Source organism: Bufo bufo, chromosome 4, assembly GCF_905171765.1.
Source record: "Bufo bufo chromosome 4, aBufBuf1.1, whole genome shotgun sequence".
Lineage (NCBI taxonomy): Eukaryota > Metazoa > Chordata > Amphibia > Anura > Bufonidae > Bufo > Bufo bufo.
The window spans coordinates 105,959,061-105,972,032 of record NC_053392.1 but is presented as its reverse complement, the minus strand read 5'-3'; positions in this window follow the sequence as shown (position 1 = coordinate 105,972,032).

Below are 12,972 nucleotides of genomic sequence, written 5' to 3'. Positions count from 1 at the left end.
GTTGCAAAGGGGATTTGTGGCCAAATCTTCAACTTTCCCGAGTTCACGACACTTTTCTGAGGTGGTGGAAAAAGCAGGGCCGATCCTAGGGTCACAGGCGCCTGGGTGCAGAAATATTTCTGGCGCCCCCACATGGGCGTGGTTATCTTACTAACTCCTCCCCTTTACAATGTAGTGGTAATAGAGTCTCAAGGGTCTATAAAAGCAGCTACACTATTTTTACAAAGCATTGAAGCTCTATTAACACTACTATCAACATAAGGTCATCTAGAGAAACCGTAGGTTTTTATTTATTTTTTCTTTCTCTTTAGGTGTTAAAACATAACTTTAATTAGATTGCTCTAACACCTAAATGGGAAAAATAAGAATTTTAAAAACCTGCTTTTTCTAGTCTAGATGACCTTATGTTAATAGTTAATAGTAGTGTTAATAGAGTCTCAAAGGTCTGTAAAAATAGTGTAGCTGCTTTTATAGACCATTGAGACTCTATTACCACTACCATAAACATAAGGTCATCTAGAGAAACAGCAGGTTTTTAAAATAATTTGGGGGATCTGTGGATGACACATTGTTATGGGAGATCTGTGGATAACACACACTGTTATGGGGGACATTATACAGGGGTGATATAACTGAGGGGTATCAGGTAAATTATACAGGGGGTAATATAACTAAGGGGTATCAGGGTACACTATACAGGGGTAATATAAGTTATATTACCCCTGTATAATAATGTCCCCTGATACCCCTTAGTTAGGCCCCAGAATTCAGAACACAGTGTTACCTGAAGTCTGGGGCCGGATGCGGCAGTGTGGGTCAAATTCTATATACCCCTTACCCTACCGAGAAACAGATATGTGCATGGGTAATATTATTACAGGAGAATGCCGCACCATACCTGTTACATCCAGTGACGTCTCCTGTGATGTAGACTTTCCTCGACGTCTTCATCCAGAGATAAGACCGCCATGACACCTTCTTTCAGCCGCTTCTCGTCTCTGCAGAGTTTCACAGATTATTTTTTAGGTTCCTCACTTTACTCTCATCCTCTCCTTCCTGGTGTCTCAACAACTCATCCTGCTGCCCCCCAATACTGTGCTAGAGCCAGACAGGTAGTCCCCATTCCTCATAATATTATTCCCCCTGTATATTATAATGGCCCCCTCTTCATCATTAATGTAATGGCCCCCTCTTTATTATTAATATAATGGCCCCTCTTTAATAACAAAGAGGGGGCCATTACATTAATAATAAAGAGGGGGCCATTACATTAATAATAAAGAGGGGGCCATTACATTAATAATAAAGAGGGGGCCATTACATTAATAATAAAGAGGGGGCCATTACATTAATAATAAAGAGGGGGCCATTACATTAATAATAAAGAGGGGGCATTACATTAATAATAAAGAGGGGGCCATTACATTAATAATAAAGAGGGGGCCATTACATTAATAATAAAGAGGGGGCATTACATTAATAATAAAGAGGGGGCATTACATTAATAATAAAGAGGGGGCATTACATTAATAATAAAGAGGGGGCCATTATATTAATAATAAAGAGGGGGACATTATATTAATAATAAATAGGGGGCCATTATATTAATAATAATGTATTGGCCCCCTCTTTGTTATTAATATAATGGCCCCCTCTTTATTAATATAATGACCCCCTCTTTGTTATTAATGTAGTGGCCCCCTCTTTATTAATATAATGGCCCCCTCTTTGTTATTAATGTAATGACCCCCTCTTTATTAATAATATAATGTCCCCCTCGTTGTTAATATAATAGCCCCCTCTTTATTATTAATATAATGGTAGTCTCTCCAGTCTCCACTCTTATTAATACTATGATGTCCACTGACTGAGTACTGTCAGTGGTCCTCCTCTCGTGCCCCCAGTGCCTCTGCAATAAGGGTAGAACGTAGGGTACATAAAAAAAAAATAATAATTAATACTTACCTCTCTCTCCTTCACAGCTTGTGGCATCCTGGTACAGGCGGTCATCATGCCTCACTCACTGTGCCTTCCCGCGCCGCGTCATCTCGCGAGATCCGACGCAGGAGGTCACAGTGAGGTACGTGACTAAGTCCTGCGTCGCACCTCAATTGAAGCCGCTCCCGCCCCGGCCCCTCCTCCTCACTTCGCCTGCCCAGCTGCCCTGCACAGTGCGCGTCACACAGGGCCTCTCCTCTCGGCCTCCGCTCCGCCCCCTGTAAATCGTATCTTAGTTATTCAGCTGCGGCTGCATTCTCCTGGCTTGAGGGGGCCCTGTGGGCCCCCCTGACTCAGGGGCCCGGTCGCAATTGCGACCGCTGCGACCCCTATAGCTACGCCACTGCGGGCATTATAAAATAAAATTAAAAAAAAGTCAAAAAAAAAAAAGTCCCGGCGGCTCGCTCGGCGCCTTTCGGGTGACAGCGCTGGGGTGCGGGGCACCCACTGCACCCCGTGTAGGATCGGCCCTGGGAAAAAGCAGACGTGGCATGGGTGGGGAAGGGGGCGGGACAGCAGGCCCGTCTGATTCAATATTTTCTACGCCTGTTTTTGGCTTGCAAAAATTACTTAAAGCTACGCCAGTAAGGGAGCTGGAGTAGATTTAAGCATGTCACATCAAGCAAGCTAGGCGCATCAAGCGGCAGTGGATATGGACTAAGACCGGCGTCCAAATCGCTGGTCTTAGTAAATTTCCCCCTTAATTCTTATTTCTTCGGAGGTTTATCCTCAGAAGGGTTGCTTTTCACTCTTAGGAATGGTGTTTTCTGGGAGAAGAGGTCTCTTTCGGCCTACTTGGCTGCAGCACAAACCAAACAAGTCTTCACACTAGTGTCACGGCTGAGGATGGGGAAAACCCTCAGCCGTGCGATGCTCAGAAATGTCCGGTCGCTACTCGGCCAGGGCAACAGCATTAGGGAGCAGGTCACCTCCTATTGCGTCCCTAGCACTGACCCTGTCTCCTGTCCGCATGAGCCGACCCTGATGGTGGGAGGACTCATACACTGGAACCTAATAGTCCCTGGAAGCCCTCAGGACGGCCCTGAACTAGGAGGAGGGTAAGACTACCTATTCCTCCTAGGCACGGAGGAACAGGGGTCTCACTGGCCAAGCAGCAGGGAGAAGGGGAACAAGAACAGCCTATGAATATGACAGGTGAACCTAACTGTTCCACACTAACCTGCCACAGCCTTGCTGACTGGAACCTGTGCTCAGGAACGCTGTCCACACAAACATAGACAAACAGATAAGCACACAGAGGAACCAGGACATTCATAGCTGCAATAACAACCAAAAGCATAGGACATAAACTAAACATCAGGGATAAGGATTTTATGACCGGAAGGATGGCCCTTACTGGAAGGATGGTAACCAGCAGGAGGATGTCTCCAGCAGCATGGCTGAAGCACCCTCTGACTACTGCCTTCCACTGAGGCTTTATAGGGCCAAGTAGCAACACCCACAGTCAGACACACTCAGTGCACACACACACTAGGAAGGAAGTTAACCCTTCCAACACCAGGGAAGGGAAAACACCACTTAAAGGGGACGTGCACACAATAACAAAAAACCAAGTGCACACATCACACGAAAACCGCATGCACAACATAGCAAGCTGCAATGGCACAGCTCAGACTGCTATGCTGCCACATCCATACTGTTGCCAGCGGCAACCACAGGTGAGGCAAATACCACAGCCCTCACCTGTGATTGACAACCAAACTAAACCGCTGACAACCGCATGCGGTTCAGGAGTCACGGTCATAGCCATGGCCGTGACAACTAGCCTGACTTTCTAGGAACTCCCTACTACTCTAACCAGGGGAATATAGGTGTCACGGTAGGTGGGGAAAGGAAGAACACCAAATAAACAAACTACAACAGTAACACAGACTAGGCCCCAAAGCTAGTGAGGAGGGGGAAAGTAACCTCCTAGTTATCCCTGAGCCTCTCCCTGACTGCTAACAGTATGAGCAAATCCTAATGGTGGAAGAACTCATACACCGGAACCTAAGACCTGCTGAAACTGACACAAACCCTAAATTAGAGAGCGGGGATGAGACTGCCGGGACCTTCCACCGTGAAGGGACCAGCGTCTCCCTGAGACCTAGACACAACACACACACAAAGTAGAAACAGGAGGACTTAGCTTAAGATGAGTAAGAAGTAGGAGAACTTCTAACAACCAGCTTGAAACTCCAGAAGGAACTAACAACCGCAAGGTCTGCAGTGAAGGGCAGGCTAAAATAGAGCCACTAAACAGCAAATGAGCAGAACCTGTGGAGAGGTGAGATCCTGCCCACAACAACAGACAGCAAGGAAAAACAGAAAGACCTGTCAGATAGACTCACGTGCTGCAAGTCTATCTGATCTTCTCAGACCTCTCACAGGGCAGGCAGTGACAGTACCCCTGCTTCTACGGGTGACCTCCGGACACCCAGGACCGACCTTACCCGGGTGTGCCCTGTAAAAGGCTTTCAGAAGGCGACTAGCACTGACATCAGTCGCCGGAACCCACATTCTTTCTTCTGTACTGTAACCCTTCCAATGTACAAGGTACTAAAGGGAACCACGAAGAATACGTGAGTTAATTATTCTGGAGATCTGAAACTCCAGATTACCATCTATCATGACAGGAGGAGGTGGCAAGGGAGATGGTTCAGCAGGTTCCACATAGTTTTTCAACAAGGATTTGTGAAACACAAACGTTTATATCTTTCGCCCCTTTTTTATCAAATTGATTTGAATCTTCCGCCAGATAGATGACAATGAGTAAGAGAATCTCTCCTCTTCAGGTATACCAGAGGACTCAGAAAAAGTACCAAACTGAGGGTGAAACCCATATGCACCAAAAAATGGTGACTTATCAGTGGACTCCTGTCTACGGTTATTCAAGGCAAACTCAGCCAAAGACAAAAATGAAGACCCTTCTTCCTGATTCTCAGAGACAAAACACCTCAAATAAGTCTCCAGATTGTGGTTAGTGCTCTCAGTTTGTCCATTCAACTGAGGGTGGAAAGCCGAAGAGAAGGACAACTGAACCTCTAGGCCAGTACAGAACGCCCTCCAGAACCTGGAAACAAATTGTGTCCCCCTATCAGATACCACATCAGAGGGAATGCTGTGTAATTTCACAATGTTATTAATAAACACTCGAGTGAGAGTTTTGGCATTGGGCAAGCCTGATAATGGTATGAAGGGCACCATCGTACTAAAGCGGTCTACCACCACCAAAATCACAGTCTTCCCAGTGGTAAATTAGTGATGAAGTCCATGGACAAATGCATCCAAGGACGGGATGGGATGGACAAAGGAAGAAGAGATCCTGAAGGCCGAGTATGAGTCACCTTGGCACGTTCCCAGGTCTCACAAGCTGCCACATAGCCCTCCACACTTTTACGTAAATCTGGCCACCAGAATCTCAGAGAAAAAGGACAGAATCATGATGCTCCTTAAATACCTTGTGTCGAAGCCCAGAAGGAACAAACAACCTCCCTAGAGGACAGGAATCAGGTGCCTCCCAACACCTCCGCCTCAAGTTCAGGATAAAGGGTGAATACCTCTGAATCCCCCCCCCCCCAGGAAAGCTACGCGACAAAGCATCTGCTTTGACATTTTTTGCCCCAGGGCGATAAGTGACCACAAAATTTAATCTGGTAAAAAAACAATGACCATCTGGCCTGCCTTGGGTTCAAACGCTTCGCTGATTGCAGGTCAGCCAGATTCTTATGGTCAGTAATTACTGTAATGGGATGAATCGCTCCTTCTAACCAATGGCGCCATTCTTCAAAGGCCAATTTAATGGCCAGCAACTCTCTATTACTAACATCATAATTTCTTTCGGCAGAAGAGAGTGTTTTAGAAAAAAAAACACAAGGGCGCCATTTGCCAAAAGAGGGACCCTAGGCTGAGACAACACTGCTCCGACTCCCACTTCTGACGCGTCAACCTCCACAATGAAAGGTACTTGAGACACCAGAATGGGAGCAGAAGCGAAACATTCCTTTATTGCAGAAAAAGCATGTAATGCCTCTTCTGACCAGACTGAGAAGTCCCCACCTTTCTTGGTCATATCAATCAAAGGCTTGACAATAGTGGAATAATTCAGGATAAACTTTCTGTAGTAATTAGTAAATCCCAAAAACCGCATCAGCGCTTTCTGATTCTCAGGTCAATCCAAGTCTAAGACAGCATGGACCTTTTCGGGATCCATACGAAAACCTGAGGAAGAAAGCAGGTAACCCAGGAACTGCAGCTCCTGAACAGCAAACACACATTTTTACAACTTCACATACAAATTCTTCTCCCGGAGGATCAATAATACTTGTCTTAAATGATCCTGATGAGTCTCCATATCAGGCGAGTAAAATAGTATGTCATTGAGGTAAATAACAACAAACCTCCCCACCAAATGATGAAAAATGTCATTGATAAAGTGCTAAAAGACCACCGGAGCATTAGTCAAACCAAAGGGCATGACCAAGTTCTCAAAGTGGCCCTCAGGGGTATTAAAAGCTGTTTTCCATTCATCCCCCTCCCTGATTCTTATCAGATTATAAGCCCCTCTTAAATCCAACTTGGAAAACACCTTGGCTCCAACAATCTGATCGAATAAATCCGGGATCAAGGGAAGGGGATAAGGATCCCGGACAGTGATAAGATTTAGCTCCCGGAAATCCAAACACAGTCTAAGGGACCCATCTTTTTTTTTTAACAAGAAAAAAGCTGGCAGCCACAGGTGAGATGGTCTAATATGTCCTTTTGCCAAACGCTCAGTAATATATTCTCGCATAGCTTCTCTTTCGGGTTGAGAAAGGTTATACAATCGAGACTTTGGCAATTTAGCTCCGGGAATAAGATTGACTGGACAATCATACTCTCGATGAGGGGGTAACTCCTGATCTCCACCCTCAGAGAATACGTCCGAAAAATCAGAAAGAAACGGAGATAACACCTTAGTGGATACAACTGAAAGTGATGCACTGAAACAGTTGTCCATATAGAAATCACTCCAATTACTGATTTGTCTTGCTTGCCAATCTATGGTAGGATTATGACTGATCAACCATGGTAAACCTAGCACTAGAGGAGCAGGCAAACGCTTCAGCACAAAACAAGAAATGGACTCAACGTGAGAATCACCCACCCTCAAATGAATATCCTGCACCATATGAGTCAGACACTTTTGCAAGAGAGGAGCGTAATCAAACACAGATATCCCTTTGCTTAATGCGCTTGTTTTAAAACCATGACTCTGAACAAATTGATAATTAACAAGGTTAACCCCTGTGTAACGGACCGTTTCCGCAGACAAGGGGTTAAAATCCGTTCAGGCGATAAGCCTCTTTCTGAGAGACAGGCACAGCTACTGCAGAACACCAAACTCCCGAACTGGATACAAAGTAGCACTCCAAACTGGAACCTCACGAATAGCTGCTAGCAGACGAACAGGAAAAGCATACAATCCTGGCAATCGGTCTTCTAACAGCATACAGTGAATCCCCCCAATAACGAGACAAGGCTCCGTGTTGAGGGTCAAACAGTGGTCTGACTGTACTTCACGTACAGCCTCTTTTATTCATAAACCACAAACATAGTACTGCCCACAGGGGTTTGAAATACAACCAATCAGTAATTAACAACACATACAATGTAACTACAGCCCATCTGGTGTACACGCCCCTAGGGGACCAGAATGAAGACTGTGACATAGGACAGATAAACAGCACTTAGGACACACAGACACAACACATCCCCACAATGCATCATGGTTTCCTCCTCTCTGCCCTCGAGACACCCGAGGCGTAATCCAATTATCTCTCAAGACAAAGAGAAGTCACCAATACACATGTGCAGACAACAGGACAGACATCACCCTTTAAACACACAATGGGACAATGGCACAATAGAAACACACCCAGCATTTTCCTCCCAAGCTGACAAGTTACACTTATTATAAATTGTTACAACTTTGTGAGTTTACATTGGCCATACATATATCTAACATCAATTTAAACAGTATAACTTGGGGACAAACCTATCCAAAATTCACTTGAATCGGTTCAGGGGTTTAAAAGTTAGTATATGGCCCATAATCCTGGGGCAAGAGGCCAGCAGCCAGTCCTCTCCAAAACCCAGTTGCGAGGTCGGTTTCGCCACACATCTTCCCCCCCCCCCCCCCGGGGAGACTAACCAGATACCTGACCTCACGCCGGTCGGTACCTGAGTTAGTCTGGCAGCCCACCCACAACCAAATACTGGACCTGTTGACTTTAGTAGCCTGTCTCTGTCCATTGAGTCCACCAAGATTATGTTGGAAGCTGGTACTCCCGGTCTCTGTGTTGCTCCCTGGCTTGGAGTGGAGGTTGCTTTGTGGGCAGGTATCAGCGGTACTCTGCCCTGGTGCCAGCGCTACCACGGAAGAAGCCTGGTTGGAGCCTGGTTGTTGGAGGGGGAGACCGACTGTCTCTACCCCCTGTGCTGTAGGTGCAGAGACCACGGTCCCATCTGCACGGTTGTGGGTTTTACTGTCTCCCCTTGGTGCGTTAAGCTGCCGCTGGGGAGAGGGGGTAACGAGTTCCTCTCCCATACATACTTCCAGCCGCTGGGGAGGGTGACCGACCGTCTCCGCTCCCAATACAGTGTCCTGTTGCTGGGGAAAGGAGACTGGGCTCTCTATTCCCTGCTGGACACTCTGCCGCTGGGGGACAGGACCGACTGTCTCTGCCCCCTGTAACTCCGCCTGCCGCTGGGGAATGGAGACTGGGCTCCCAATTCCCAAAAAATCATGCTGCTGCTGGGGGGCAGGAACAACTACCTCTGCCCCCTGTAACTCAGCCTGCCGCTGGGGAGGGATGACGCTGCTCTCCTCTCCCTGCATTTCACACTGCCTTCCCGGCATATCACTCTGCTGCTGGGGTGCAGGAACTACTACCTCTGCCCCCTGTAACTCAGCCTGCCGCTGGGGAGGGAGGACGCTGCTCTCCTCTCCCTGCACTTCACACTGCCGCTGGGGAATGGAGACTGGGCTCCCAATTCCCTGCAATTCACACTGCCGCTGGGGAATGGAGACTGGGTCTGTCACCTTACTGTCCTGCTGAGCCTTCTCACTGGCGTGGAACAGCTGCTGGTAGCCCTGTTCCAGCTCCATCTCCCGGATCACCAGGTGGACCAGGTCCTGCTCAATCTCATGAGTGTCGTCCCAGTCATACCTGCTCTCCCTCCATTCCAAGAGATCATGGAACCGGGCTTGTGTAGGGCTCCCAAACTCCAGCTCTGAAAAGGTCTCCCATAACAAGCCAGGACCATCAAACTCCTCTCCCTCCGGCTTGTCATGCTCAGCTGTCCTGGGTAGGTACTGTGCCCCATACCACCAGAGCGCCTGGTAGGCATCTTCCAGCCACAGCTCCCGCCATGCTAGGAGTTCCAATTCCTTTACCCATTCCTCCCAGGGCTGCTCTCCCAGGAAGGGCATCCGCAGGGCTACTCGCTTCTGCAACCGCTGGTCTTCCGTGGGGAGTCTCTCGTCCTGCATATACTCCACAATACCCAGTACCTGGTACCAGATGCCTTTGCGGACTGCATCTCGGTCATCCATGACACCCTCATCGTACTCCACTGCTGTTTCCATTCTGGTGCTGTCAGGGTCGCTGTACTGGGACATGCGTTGCCCTCAAATTGTAATTCCAGGGAATGATGTTTCTTTGTAGCTGTCCTTCTGGGCTGTAGGAACGATCCCGCTGCTTGCCACCAATGTAACGGCATACAAGGGAATCCTCCAATCTCCGAACGGGATACAAAGTAGCACTCCAAACTGGAACCTCACGAATAGCTGCTAGCAGACGAACAGGAAAAGCATACAATCCTGGCAATCGGTCTTCTAACAGCATACAGCGGATCCCCCCAATAACGAGACAAGGCTCCGTGTTGAGGGTCAAGCAGTGGTCTGACTGTACTTCACGTACAGCCTCTTTTATTCATAAACCACAAACATAGTACTGCCCACAGGGGTTTGAAATACAACCAATCAGTAATTAACAACACATACAATGTAACTACAGCCCATCTGGTGTACACGCCCCTAGGGGACCAGAATGAAGACTGTGACATAGGACAGATAAACAGCACTTAGGACACACAGACACAACACATCCCCACAATGCATCATGGTTTCCTCCTCTCTGCCCTCGAGACACCCGAGGCGTAATCCAATTATCTCTCAAGACAAAGAGAAGTCACCAATACACATGTGCAGACAACAGGACAGACATCACCCTTTAAACACACAATGGGACAATGGCACAATAGAAACACACCCAGCATTTTCCTCCCAAGCTGACAAGTTACACTTATTATAAATTGTTACAACTTTGTGAGTTTACATTGGCCATACATATATCTAACATCAATTTAAACAGTATAACTTGGGGACAAACCTATCCAAAATTCACTTGAATCGGTTCAGGGGTTTAAAAGTTAGTATATGGCCCATAATCCTGGGGCAAGAGGCCAGCAGCCAGTCCTCTCCAAAACCCAGTGGCGAGGTCGGTTTCGCCACACCCTGCACCACTGTCAACAAACACTTCGGAGTCTAGCGGAAGGAGAAATCGGGTACTACAGGTAAACGACAAAAATACCTTCTCTGACTCCCCATCCACGCTACCAAGAGTAAGAGAACTAGATCTATTAGTGAGAACCCCCTTTTTTCTTTTTCACCTTGAGGTTTAATCAGGGCCGGCGCCACCTGTAAGGCGACCTAGGCACCTGTCGAATACGCCCCTTCAGGAACGGGAAAAATAGAGAACGCCCTCCATGAACTTGTTACTGACCTGGCCCGAGGTGATAAAAGCTCCACCCTCTGCACCCCTCCCTTAGTTCTGGCGATCAGTGTATGCAGGAGAGAAGCAAGAATAGCGTACCTGCGTCCCAGGTGGAACGATAAGGCCATCGACGGAGAGGACGTCTACCCCGAGCAGCAGCTGGAGATTTAAGTCTCCCAACTCATACAGAGACGTGGACCATCAATCTTCGGAGGCTGTAGAATCATCCCTGCAGCAAAGAACCAAGTCACCTATCTTACCGAGCATCCCGGAGGTGATGGGAAAGGTTGCTGAAAAAGCCCCGGTTTCCGCTGTAAAGAACCCGGACCTGATGATCGAGTTCCAGGAGGCTGTGGATCTGTCACGACTGTGACTGATCCAGACAGGTCTGGGAGGAGAAGGTCGCAGTGACTTGCTACTCGCGATAGCTTGTGAGTTTGCTCCATGGTTCAGGGTATGTCATCCGGGTTTTGCCTTGTGAACCTTTTTGTCCTGACTGGGAGTTTGTAGGCATCCTTCTCAGGCGAGTCCTGTCTGCCACTCCCAGCTACTATATTAGTTTCAGTTTCACTTGCAGTCATTGCCAGATATAGTCCTTACTTCCAGTTCTATTCTGACCTTTGAAGGAGATCGTTTGATGGTGTTGCTGTGGAGCTCTTGTCCGGCGTGGACTGTCGTGATTGGGATTGCCTTCTCTGCTCGTGACTGGATAAGTCTATCTCTGCTATAGTTTGTTTGTTGCTGTCTTCCCCTGCTGTTCTCCTAGACATGAGTGATGGTGACTAGTGCTCCCATCGGCCTTTCCCCACTCTAGGCTTGTTAGGGTTTAGGCATCTTGCTCGCCGCACGGGTTCACACCCCGTCTAGGGTATCAGGGCAGACAGGTGCCAGCTTAGGGTTAGTCAGGGGTGGCCATACTATTCCCATCCGTAGATAAGGGTCCCCCTTCCCCTCCGTCTGGTGCGACACGACTGCTGCTGGGATAGCGGTCGTGACAGTATATCTGGCCTTTTAAAAAAAAAAAAAAAAAGTGACATTTCTTTTTTTTTGCTTGCTGTTTTGCTTTGTATTTTTCTGTTCCACTATGGATCTGGTTACGGTTTTGGTGAAACAATTACAGGGATTATCCCTTGAAGTGGCAGGATTAAAAGCAACAGTGCTGCAGCAGCAGCAGCCATCCTTGGGTTCCACCGTTGCTACGGGAAACCAAGGTACTCCTGAGCCAAAAGTGGCTTTACCTGATAGGTTCTCAGGAGGGAGAGACCAATTTGTAACCTTCAGAGAAGCTTGCAAATTGTTCTTCAGGTTACGCCCTAGATCCTCCGGCGGTGAGGAACAACGGGTGGGCATTGTAATTTCTCTCCTGCAAGGAGATCCGCAGGCTTGGGCTTTCTCCCTACCATCAGACTCTCTGGCCTTACGATCAGTGGAGGAGTTTTTTGAAGCCCTGGGTCTCGTATATGATGACCCGGACAGGGTCTCACTGGCTGAGTCTAAGCTACGTAGACTTCGGCAAGAGAACCGGTCTGCTGAACTATATTGTTCCGAATTCCGTAGGTGGGCTACTGATACGTTATGGAACGACTCGGCCCTTAGGAATCAGTTCTACCAGGGGTTGTCTGAAAAATTAAAAGACGCGCTGGCGGTATACGAGGTCCCTGGGTCTCTGGAGGCTGCTATGTCTCTGTCCATAAGAATCGACAGACGACTCAGGGAGAGAATATTAAATTTTACAGAGGCCTCTATAGGGCAGGGATCGGTTTGTTATGATCCAGTCGAACCAATGCAAATAGGGGGCGCCACTAGACGGGTGAATCCTCCTAAGTTCCGCCGTAGGTCAGAGGTTTGTTTTCGTTGTGGGGGGAGGGGTCATTTTGTAAAGGTTTGTCCCTCAGAACCCAAGAGACCACAAACAAAGGAGCCGCCGGAAAACTAGAGTCCCCAGATTGTGCGGAGGATAACAGTCTGGGCGTATTCGTTTCCTCCATACGCATGTCTCAGTTTTTGTTGTCCGCTACCGTTGAGGCAGGCAATAAGACTGAGATCTGTTCCGTCTTTTTGGACAGTGGGGCGGGGGTCAACTTGGTGGATTCACGGTTTGCTCAGGCTCTGGGTTTTACTCCGGAACCGATACGCAGAACTATTCCTGTTTTTG